This window comes from Palaemon carinicauda, chromosome 17, assembly GCF_036898095.1.
Source record: "Palaemon carinicauda isolate YSFRI2023 chromosome 17, ASM3689809v2, whole genome shotgun sequence".
Classification (NCBI taxonomy): domain Eukaryota; kingdom Metazoa; phylum Arthropoda; class Malacostraca; order Decapoda; family Palaemonidae; genus Palaemon; species Palaemon carinicauda.
Genome location: NC_090741.1, coordinates 34,052,233 through 34,065,520, shown reverse-complemented (window position 1 = coordinate 34,065,520; position 13,288 = coordinate 34,052,233). Strand labels below are relative to the sequence as shown.

At 34.4% G+C, this 13,288-nt stretch overlaps 1 pseudogene; it reads right to left on the bottom strand.

The window, feature by feature from the left end:
* LOC137656023 (uncharacterized) overlaps positions 1-13,288 on the bottom strand; it is a 315,429-nt pseudogene that overhangs the window by 60,203 nt on the left and 241,938 nt on the right.

Sequence of the window (13,288 nt, the reverse complement as noted above, 5' to 3'; positions counted from 1 at the left end):
ATTTTGACCAATGTTTTTAGCATTAGAAACTATTTGACCTTTTCGTTGAAAGGCTTTTCGTCGTTGTTCTCTGCTGTCTCTTTTATATATATATATATATATATATATATATATATATATATATATATATATATATATATATATGATCAGCGCCCAAGCCCCCACTCCACCCTCCACCCAAGCTAGGACCAAAGAGGGTCATACTGCTGATTACTCAAAGAAGTTTTGCCTGTAGCCAAATTTTGTCTCGTGCAAAACTTACAAAAATAAACTGTAAATTTATTAATTGTCAATTTTACTATTAAAGTAGATGATCGATTTTTTTTACCGGAAAATGACTTTCCAATTTACGAAGAAATACATTGATGATTAGTTCACCAAACGTTTAACTGTACTCCATAAGGCACTAGAAGAGTTGTAAGACCCAGGCCTACATGGCTGAGGACTTTGAAGCATGATATAGGAGATGATGAATGGAGAAGTATTGAATTAAAAGCTCAAGATAGAGACGACTGGCGAAATCTAATCATGGCCCTTTGCGTTAATAGGCGTAGGGGGAGATGATGATGATGACAGAGAGATAGAGAGAGAGATAGAGATTACAGCGAGTTGATTGGTTCACTATGATAAGAATTCAATTGAACAGTACAAAAGGGCGGCCATTTGTGAATTAATCATTGAAGAGCTTTGTTAAAAAATAAATAGTTAAAATATTTGTTTTCATTTCTGTGGCGTAATTGACTGTTGATCATAGTCTTTAGATTTCAAATTTTACAATTTATTTTTTATAGCGTTTGTTTATTAGAAATTTACTCTGGTAACATGACTATTACTATAGTAATGATAATGAGTCTACATGCGTTATGATGATAATGAAGTAGAGGAGAAGGAAAAGGATAAGAAAGAGTTGATGATGGGAAGAGAGAGAGAGAGAGAGAGAGAGAGAGAGAGAGAGAGAGAGAGAGAGAGAGAGAGAGAGAGAGAGAGAGGAATTCAACACCAGACCAAAGAAAGCCTGTTGCTGTTTTGCTGGATAACCGGGGGACGTCAGTGACAGGATACTCTCTTTCTATCCTGTCCTGTCTGGGAACCCCAAACCGAGAGGTAGTCCTGAATCGGAAGACACCCAAGAGGAAGGATCCTCAACGGAGTCGATTTCTTGGGGCTTGACCCGAAGCAGGACTCTCGGAAACCCGAGCCTCTTAACTTTAGGTTATCCAGGCCTCTGCAGACATCACTGCCATTACTCATCACAAAATCTTTTCCATATCAACAAGCTTCAATATTTTATGCAAAGTTTATTCATTTATTTGATATATTTATAATATTTGATAAGAGTCGATAATTATCAATTAAGATGTTCTTGAAATATCAAGAACATCTAAATTGTAACCACATGAAAATTTTAAATGATTTTTTTTTTATCAAATAAATCATTAGTGTTATGGCTTAAAAGGTACAAAGAGCCTGTGATGTCATCAGGCCAAAAATCCTATTCCTAAAGAACACATTCCTAAACATTATGATGTTTTCATTGTTGTGAATTCTTAGGATAAACTTGATTCCGTTATTTCAATCAAATAAAATTAAAGAAATAGAAATAATTGATATTGGGCTCAAGATCACAAATCCACTGATATGTGTACGTGACTCCACCCAACCAAATTGTTTCTCTTAGTCCCTTTGGACTAATTGTAACCTACAAATATTGTTTATGAATACAAATGTTGATATTTTATATAAATGTTCTTGGAAACACAAGTTAATTAAGATTGCATTTTATAAAAGAGAAGTCTTTTAATACCAATATTCCTGCTCTAAACATTGGTGGTATTTTCCATTCAACAACTTCAACCGAAGCTCTAATTTCTTTACTTGCTACTGAAAGTGAAGATTTTGGAAAGCAAGATTAAAGAAAGGAGGAAGGAATGGAGAAATAGTGTAAGACTGAAAAGAATAAAGTAAAAAAACAATTATCGTAACAGAATAATTTTATGTGGGATAAATTAAAGGCTCAAAAGGATTGCCTCCGAATTAAAATTCCTCTCAGACTTTCCGGGTATCGAAGGTTGTCCAGCCTTTCCCTTTTCGTTATCTTTATCCTTTACCTTTTCTCTTTTTATCATCTCTATTTATACCATTTATTTAAACTCCTCCAGGGAATAATAGCTATTAGTCGTCTATCGGTCAAAATCTTCTTAGAGTGTTTGTTACAGCTGGTGACTAAGTAGGCCTACATATAAAAACGCTCTTGTGTAAACAGAGAGAAGAAAGGATTGGCAGGACTTCAACTTCATCTGAATTCTATGGTTTTTTTTAACATGAGTCAAGTCCCAATATCATAAGCTTAACTTCCATTCAAAATTACCCTTTCCATCTGAATAGTTTTGTTTGTGCGTTCGTCTGTCCAATTAAACACTTGATGAAACTTCACTTTTAGCCCTAAGGAATATATAGGTCTACAGTGTTTTCATTTCTTTTTAAAAGTATAAGATTGAATCAGCGATCTCTTCCTAGGCCTTTGGACTACGAATAGCATCAAATATTGATTATGGATACAAATGATGTTATTTTGAATTGCGGTCTTGGATGCAAAATCAAGATTATAGTTTAATAATGAGGAGTCTTTTAATCCCAATGTTCCTACTGTGATGTTTTCAATAGGTTACCTACAACGCCTTCATTATTATTATTATCTAAGCTACAACCCCACTCGGAAAAGTAAGATGCTATAAGTCTAACGGCTCCAACAGGGAAAAATAGCCCAGTATCTATGATAAGTCGATCTGTAAAATAAGAACAAATACTTGATCCAGGATTACGCCGAGTACCGATAAATACTAGTTTACGGAATCTAAATATTGCTTACAACTATGGAATTTTTTCATATAAACATCTAAACGTATAAATTTCTGTATGTAAAAATATATTATTTTCATCTATTAATTTATATAAATAATAGATTAAAAAAAATTATGAATGATCAAATATTTTTTTTATGATGGGATAATTTTCAACATCGACATTTCTCCTTCCTATGTGAACATTGCCTGTAGCAAGAGCCTGGGTTGTCATAATGCCAGCTATCTCATTATAAAGAAGTTCTCATTTATAAACGATATTATGTTTTCATTGTACTAATTCTAAGTTAGAACTGAATTCAGTTATTTCAGTCACATTCGAATAACGACAGAAATAATTGATATTGGAAATAAGAGAAGAATCTGGACACGTTACTTGGAACGGAGAAAAACTTTTGGGAAAGAGATGAAACGAAAATGGGCAAAGAAATTATCATAATTGTATCATTTATATAAATTTGTTGAGGCTTTATTCATATTAGATCGGAATAACGGAACTGAAATACGGTTCGGCCTCAGAATTCTCTACGATGAAAACAGAATAATATTTAGGTATGTTCACTTCTTTATGGGTGACATCGTTGGTCTAATGACAGTCCAGACTCTTGGTACCTTCAGTCATTGCGTGAAGAGGATAGTGACATATTATCCCATAAAGAAAATATTGGGGCATTTTGCGAACAATGTTTCATTATTATTTGAAGATTAAATAGTATATATTCACTGTGCATAGAACATTATCATTTTAAATGGTTTCAATATAAGAATTTTCCATAGTTGTTCATAATAGTGAGAACTAAAAACCTTTTTTTTATGAGTAGTTATTATGTCTTAAACTTCGCTGTCTTTATTTTTGGTGTCTGAACACTATAAATTCATATCTGTACCATAAATGAAGACTATTTTCCTTATCTTTGTAGAGAATACTAGACTACGCTAATTTACTTCTCTTATACAAAGGGTCCGTAACATTTAAGATGCAAAGGAGGGAAAAATATAAGAATAGGATTAGCATTGTTCCATCTGGATTCCATGGGTTTTAACGATTCGAGTGAAGTCCTTATCATAATTGAATATACCGTTTAATATTCTTTACTTGTTGCTATCTGATTTGGAAGGCAAAGTCCATTTCTGAATAGATTTGTTTGCTTGCAATTGTAGCTGTTGCATTTGATGGCAGTGGCGTCGCAAAGAGAGGGGTTGGTCACCAAATTGAAGTTTGGGAGACATCCAATTTTGGGGTAGTTGGTTGCTGAAACTAGTAATTTAGAATCTTTTAGTTTTGTGAGTTTTTAGTATAGATTTTATTTTTGATGAAGATTAATTCCTTTAGTCTTTATATATATATATATATATATATATACTGTGTATATATATATACTGTGTATATATATATATATATATATATCCTATACACAAGAATAAGTCCTTTGAGGAGAAAAGGTTAATTATTTTTCTTACTACACATATGGCTAAAATTTCACTTTTCCCTTCCAATGTGAATGTACTTAATGACAAGGAACATGAAATATTTTAAGAGCAGTGAAAATATTGAAATAATTATTTGCTATATGAACTAGAAAAACTTGAACAAAACAAGAGCAAAAGAAATTAGGGGGGTTAACTAATGCACTCTCATTGTTCAGTGGCCACTTTCCTCTTGGTAAGGGTAGAAGAGACTCTTTAGCTATGGTAAGCAGCTGTTCTTGGAGAAGGATACTCCAAAATCACACCATTGTTCTCTAGTCTTGCGTAGTGTCATAGCCTCTGTACCATGGTCTTCCACTATCTTGGGTTAGAGTTTTCTTGCTTGAGGGGACACTCGGGCACACAATTCTATCTAATTTCTCTTCCTCCTTTTTTTTGTTAAAGTTTTTATAGTTTATATAGGAGATATTTATTTTAATATTCTTAAAATGTTCATTTTTCCCTTTTTTCCTTTCCTCGCAAGGCTATTTTCCCTGTTGGAACCCCCGGTCTTATAGCATTCTTCTTTTCCAACTAAGGTTGTAGTTTAGTAATTAATAACAATATTAATAATATATACATATTTATACATATACGGTATATATGTATAAACATATATATACTTATATATACATTATATACTTATATATATACATACATATATATGTATATATATATATAATATATATATATACACACACATATATATATATATATTTATATATATATACACACATATATATATATATATATATATACAAATATATATATACATATATACTTATATATACATACATATACATATATATACACATATATATATGGTATATATATATTTATATATATAAATATATATATATGTATATATATATATATATATATATATATTTATGTATATATACCGTATATATATGCATATATATATATGTATGTATATATATATATATATATATATAGAGGCGTCAATAGTCGTAGGAGGTGATGATGATGATATATGTGAGTATGCGTGTGTGCGCTTATTTGCATATTAGTATACACATTGAAAGTTTATTAGTAATGTATTGCAATACTACTTCACATCATATCCCTGGGAGAAAAACTTGAATTTTAGGGTAGAGACATCATAATTCACACCAGCCACAGTAATAATGGCCCCTTTCCCATCTTTGTTCCGCAGTTATCCTGACTATATTTATGTCCGAAAATATCTCAAACTCTCGGGCTACGTATCCACCAGATAAATAGATCGGATTGCTGAAAAGTTATAATAATTCCAGCAATTTGCATGAAAGAGTCTGACGCTGATATCCGGGGAGTACGGCACGTACTGAGAATCCACAGATACACTAATGCTCTGGTACACTTCCATCAGGACGACATGGCTTGAGCCCAAAAAACGGATTTTGAGCAAAGCGAAAAATCTATTTTTGGGGTGAGATGGCCATGTCGTCCTGATGGACCCGCCCTTGCCTTTCTAAGAAAGGGCTGTAGGACCCCTCCCTACATACAGTATCTGTAGCACCTCGTGTACGCTACAAGGAATACAGATGGCACCAGGGATTGGCGCCAAGGCACGCATACGAATCGGGGGGATAGGGGAAGCCTTGGGAGCGGCTCCCCTTTTTCTTTCCCGAATTCGTATCTCGTCAATCACCTCCTACGAGACGAAATCTCTGTCCAGGTTGTAGATTGCCATGTGACGTGTCTAGAATACGTCCTCTGATATGTCGCGATATCCCTTTCACGAGGGATACTCGCTCCAGGAGTTAGAATTCTGGTACCTTAAGGTAAATTCTCTGGGAATATCGCCGTAGTTGTAATATACCCTAGGAAGCTACCCTATAGGAACTTCCATCAGGACGACATGGCTTGAGCCCAAATATATATATATATATATATATATAAGTATTGGTGTGGGCACCAGTTTCTGGGTCCACAAAGTTATAAGTATGATTCACTGTTTGGTGATCGAAGCCTTCAGTTCCCAAACAATCGTAGACTTTCCAGCAATCTGATATAATGGTGGTACCTGGCAACACGTACTTCTTAATTATTGACAAAAATGTTTCCCGGGTCCCGAGTTACCACTGGATCTGCAAAAACTTCACGGGTCTCCCTGCAAATACCACCAAAGACCCCACTGTTCGGCCTTTATTGTACTTCCTTTCCCCAAATTTGCTTTCGTCAATTTCCACTGTTAAACCCGGGCCCACAAGAGGCTTCCTCACCACTTCACAGTAATTTTCAACTACCTCCCTGACAAAATTAGATCAGTCTCCAAGGATTTTATTAGTCCACCCTATTTCCCGGCGGATGAATTCGTAAGTGAATATTTTGTCTAGATACAATCCACTAAAAAATAGTAATTCTCATAAAAAGTTTCTTTAATGAAAAGTATTAATATCTATTGTCAAGTATTTACCATGCAAAATATACCATTCACAAATAGTGACACTTTTGAGTAATTACTCAATTTCTAATTTAGTAAATATTTTGAATATATACTAAATGTACGCTGACGTCACGACCTTCTCTTTGGTTGAGTATGTTTACGATGTCAGTTCCAGGTTGTATAGTACCCTCCTCCACCCCCCCCCCCCCCTGTGCAACATGTATTGCTACTTTTTGCTTTCCCAGAATATAAATAACCACCTAATTACTCTTCTTTCGTACTGTCCAGCAAGAAATAAAAATTACACTTGATACTAAGAAGCACTATGGATGAGAAAGATGGTACCAATTCAGTTGTGTTACCAGAGATTAAAGGGGAACCGAGTGGGAAACCGGGGTTTTTAGGGTGGGGAAATGTCATAAACGAGTGATTTACAGCAATAATATGGTCATAAATGCTAAATAAGAACAAGATAACCAGTTGTTAAAACATATGGATCATGTAAGTGGCTGAACATAGGCCAAACATGGTTATTTAACATATTTGAGATTTGTAAAAGGGTACAGAACCTAACAAACCCACCTAACCTCACCTAGTAGTTCCCAGGTCACAACCCCTAGCCGGGGCCAAGCCCCCGGACCCCCTTCCCAGGTCACAAACCTTCCCTGGTCGAAACCCCTTGGACTATCCCAATATCAGCCTTCATTATAAATTCTTTAAACAAACAGGCATTTTTTTTTTTTTTTTTTGCATTTTGGAGATTTTAAGTTACGTCCGCACAAATTTCTTGAATTGAGGATATATATACTAAAGAATTTGATTGTTCCCTCACATCCTTCGTAGACAGGAAGCTTGTTTTTTTAAGCAATATTGCAAGGGGTTTGATACGGATTCACCAAGAAACTGAGCAGCACGTTTGAAATTAATTTTGTTTTTATCCAAGCAATATGTTGTGACCTCAATTAATTGCCTAAATGTAACCTTTCATTGTCTTGTAATTTGTGCTGCTTTTCTATGAAATCCCATTTAATTTGATTTCCATGGCAAACGAAAAAAAAAAATTAATGGTTACTTCCACCAAGCAAAGGGGGAATCTTGGCCCAGAGGGGGGAATATTATCCTAGGACAAAGTTCCCCCGGGGGTATATATATCACAGGCCATATTTCCCCCGGGGGGGAATTTCGGACGGGAAAACCAGACCGTTACACCGGGTCTGTCATAAGGCCAGCTATTATTATTATTATTATTATTATTATTATTATTATTATTATTATTATTATCATTATTATTATTATTATTATTATTATTATTATTATTAGCCAAGCCACAGCCCTAGTTGGAAAATAAATATGCTATAAGCCAAAGGGCTCCAATAGGGAAAAATAGGCCATTGAGGAAAGGAAATAAGGAAATAGACTATATGAAAAGCAATAAACAAATGATGTAAAATATTTCAAATATCTCATTATGAAGAAGTAAATATCCCTGAACGATATTATGTTTTCATTATTAAGAATTCTAAGCTCAAACTGAATTCAGCTATTTAAGTCAGATTCGAATAAAGACAGAAATAATTGATATTTGAATTAACAAGATGAAAATAAACACGTTACTTTGAATGAAGAATAACTTTAGGGAAAGGTATTTATAGACAGCGTATATGATGATGGTTTGGGCATGTTCTTCGTATGCTACAGGGCTCCACAAGGCACTAGAAGAGTTGCCTTGATTTAAAAGCTCCTGATAGAGACGACTGGCGAAATCTAACCGAGGCCCTTTGCGTCAATAGGCCTAGTAGATGATGATGATGAAGACAGAAGGAGAGAGAGAGAGACGAGAGGAGAGAGAGGAGAGAGAGAGAGAGAGAGAATTGATTAGTTCACTATGATAAGAATTCAATGGAATACTACAAAAGGGTGGCCATTTGTGACTTCATTATTGAAGAGTTGTTTTAAAACAACTTTTTTTCATTCCTGTGGCGTAGTTGACTGTTGGTCCTATTAAGATCTCAAACTTTACAATTAGTCAGAGCTAATAGGAGTAGGTTTGCCAAGGCACCTGCTACCCGTTGAGATGCTACCGCAAGAGAGTTGTTGGATCCTTTATTAAGATATTTTATTTTGATTGTTATTACATATTTTGTACTTTATCCCTTGTTTCTTGTCTCAGGCTATTTTTTTCTGTTGGATCCCTTGGGCTTTTTGCATCCTGTTTTACCAATTAGGGTTTGTAACTTCTAAAAATTGATATCATAGAAGAATTTGTAATTATGTAGTGGCGTTACGTAATTTTGTGGTAAGAGGATATTTATATATTTCAGAGGGTTACACCACTGGATAATTATAATGTGTCGTATAATTACACGCACACACCCACACACACACACATACATACACACACACACACACACACACACATATATATATATATATATATATATGTGTGTGTGTGTGTGTGTGTGTGTATGTATATTTACCTCTCTCTCTCTCTCTCTCTCTCTCTCTCTCTCTCTCTATATATATATATTTATTTATATATACATATATATATATACATATATATATATATATATATATATACATATATATAAATATAATAATAATTATGAAAAGGAGACATTTCAGTATGTAACCACCATTTGATATTAATATTATCGATATATATTATGTTGGTGTTTTAACCAAAAATAAAGTGAGTAAGTTGAATGGAGAACCTTAGAAAAGTTCCGGATTACGGTGACTACCCAAAAAATATTTTACTGAATCTAAAATATTGCTGACAACTATGGAAATTTTTCATATTCTTTCCATTCAAAGCTATAAATTTCTGTATGTAAAGATATATTTTCTAATTTTTAGATTTATATAAAAAAATAAAATAGAAATAGTAATTTAGAAATGATCAAATATTTTTATTATGGGGAAAATTGTCAACATCGGCCTTACTCCCATAAGGTCACCTATCACATTATAAAGAATTTCTCATTTCTATACGATATTATATTTTCATTGTACTAATTCTAAGTTCAAACTGAATTCTGTTATTTCAGTTTCATTTCAATAAAGACTGAAATAATTGATATTTTACATAACGAGAAGAAATGGACACTTACTTTGAATGGAGAAACACTTTTGGGAAAGAGATGAAACGAAAACAGGCAAAGAAATTATCATAATTGTATCATTTATATAAGTTTGTTGAGGCTTTATTCATATTAGATCGGAATAACGGAATTAAAATACAGTTTGGCCTCAGAATTATTTACAATGAAAAGAGAATAATGTTTAGGGATGTTTCCTTCTTTAAGGGTAACATTATTGGTCTAATGACAGTCCAGGCTCTTGGTACCTTCAGTCCTCGCTGGAGAGGAGAATGACATATTATCCCATAAAGAAATATTGGGTCATTTTACGAACAATGTTTTATTATTATTTGAAGATTAAATAATATCTATTTACTATGCATGAAACATTATCATTTTAAATGGTGTAAATATAAGAATTTTTCATAGTTGTTCATAATATTGAAAACTTAAAAACTTTTTTTTATGAGTAGTTAGCTAGCTTGTCTTTACCTAAGCGGTTTGGTTTTTCTTCATTTTTTCTTTTTATTTTTGGTGTTTAAAAACACTAAATTCAAATACGTATAATAGAAGATGACTTTGTTCCTTATCTTTGTAGCGAATACTGAGCTACAGCCTACAGAGCTACTCTAATTTCTTTCTTCTACATAAAAGGTCTGTCCCGTTTATAGTGTTAAGGAGCGTTAAATACAATTATAGGTTGAGCATTTCTCCTGAATCCCATGGGTTTTAACAATTCGAGTTAAGACCTAATCATAATCAAATATACAGTTAATAAGCCTTGTCGTCATATGAGTCCGAAGGCAGAGTCCATTGCCTGAATAGATTTTCTTGCAATTGTAGCTGTTGAATTTGATGGCAGTGGCGTCGCAAAGAGAGGGGTTGGGCGCCAAATTGAATTTGGGGAGACATCCACTTTTGGGAACAGTTGGATGCTGGAACTAGTAATTTAGAATCATTTAGTTTTGAGAGTTTTTAGTACAGATTTTATTTTTAATGAAGATGAATTCCTTTAGTCTTTATGTGTGTACACACACACAAACACACACACACATACATATATATATATATATATATATATAAGTCCTTTGAAGTGAAAATGGTAATTGTTTTTCTTACTACACGTATGGCTTAAATTTCACATTTCCTTTATTTTAATTATAAGGAAAATGAAATATTTTAAGAGCAGTAAAAATATTGAAATAAGTATTTCCTATAGGAATTATAAAAACTTGAACAAAACAAGAGGAAGAGAAATTGGGTAGAATAGTGTGGCCGAGTGTACCCTCAAGCAAGAGATCTCTAACCCAAAACAGTGGAAGACCATAGTACAGAGGCCATGGCACTACTCTAGAAAGCGGAAGCCCATTGTACAAAGGCTATGGCACTACCCAAGACTAGAGAACAGCGATTCGATTTTAGAGTAATCTTCTCCTACCCGTACCAAGAGGAAAGTAGCCACTGAACAATTAGAGTGCAGTAGTTAACCCCTTGGATGAAGAAGTTTTGTTTGGTAATATCAGTGTTGTCAGGTGTATGTGGACAGAGGAGAATGTGTAAAGAATAGGCAAGGCTATTTGGTGTATGTGTAGGTAAAGGGAAAGTGAACCGCAACCAGAGAAGGATCCAATGTATTACTCTCTGGCCAGTCAAAGGCCCCCATAACTCTCTAGCGGTAGTATCTCAATGGGTGGCTGGTGCCCTGACCAACCTACTACCTTGCAATATTTTTCTTTTATGACTTTAGTCTATAATATTACTGGGTATATTTTATTTCGATTTTTGCTTAAAGGTTTTGATATTTTGATTTCAAGGTCGAATTGTAACTTTTCTTTCTTTAGTTTTCACCTCATTGGTAACGTCTTTGTCTCGTGATCGCCAGGCAGGGATTCGAATCCCGCTCAAACTCCTTAGTTCCTTTGGTAGCTGCAACCTTGCAATCCTTGTGAGCTAAGGATGGTGGGTTTAGGGGAGCCTATAGGTCTACCTGCTGGGTCATCAGCAGCCATTGCCTGGCACTCCTTGGTCCACGATTGGGTGGAGAAGCGGTTCAGGTGCTGATCATATATATATATATATACATATATATATATATATATATATATATATATATTCAGGTGATTAGATTAGTGCTAGTCTTAAATATCTTGATATAAATCCGTTTTCTGAACTGAAGCAAGATCTATTGAAACTTCTAATAACTCCATTACTTAGACTTGTCTAGACTCTTCAAGTATTAAACCTTTTTAATTCAGCAAACAAATTTGTGAAGTTTTCAAATTAGTTAAAAGTTAGTCTCCAGCAAATGTTATTAACTTCAGCCACTCAATATTTTGGAGTGTCCTTCTCCCAGAAGAGCTGCTTACCATAGCTAAAGAGTCTGTTTTATGTTACGAAACTATTTTAGATAAATATTTGTTAGTAATTTTCCATCATCAGCATACTCTTAACATATATAATATATATATATATATATACATATATATATATATATATATATATATATCACTAAAATGCGTATGGTATATAGAAAGCTCCCCGTTAATCAACTTTGCTCTGAATTGAAAATGTTTTTTATTGCATTTTCATTATAAAACAAATCTATATCATTAAAGAGCGCTTCCTGTCCGTCAGGTTTGCTTTGAATCGAGTTATTCTATCTCCCTTTCACAATTCCAACTCAATCTTTTGCTTTCAATGAATTTCGAGGTCAGATCCTAAACACCATAACTTTCAATAGCTGCATTAAGTAATACCAAAGACCCCATTGGTGTGGTGAGTGGGCTCCCCCGTAGAGGTGATCCCCCTGAGGGGTGGGGGGGGGGGCCCATCTTTCAAATAATCTCCAGGTAAGGATCTCGCCCTTTTCTATTACCTTTCCCATCACACCGTCTGCTTATCAGCTTCCACGATGCCACGCCTTCTTTTAACTAAATGAGTTCACTGGAGGATTCCAGTCCTGGTTTGCTTGTATATTTGTGGTTGTGGTGGCCTATGTGGTAACGTCCCTGACAGTTGATCGCCAGAATGGGGTTCGAGTCCCGCTCAAACACGTTAGCTCCTTTATTCTCTGCAACCTCACCATCCTTGTAAGCTAAGGATGTGGGTTTGGGGGACCCTATAGGTCTGTCTGTTAAGTCATCAGCAGCCATTGCTTGTCCCTCTCTGGTCATAGCTTTGGTGGAGAGGGGGCTTGGGCGCCAATCATAATATATGGTCAGTCTCTAGGGTATTGTCCTGCTAAATAGTGCATTGTCATTGTCCTTCGCTTCTGTTAATCATGAGTAGCGTTTAAACCTTTTAATAATTTACGCCCACGTGTTGACCTATTAATATAAAATGTTTACGTGAATCTAAATCCATTTTTTGTCATTTAAATTACCCGTTTACGTTTATAGGATAAACGGCCTATAAATGTTATGGAAACCTGATTCTCTTTTCAACCTATCTTGGTTTTAGCAGCTGGTCAAACTATGGGATTGTAT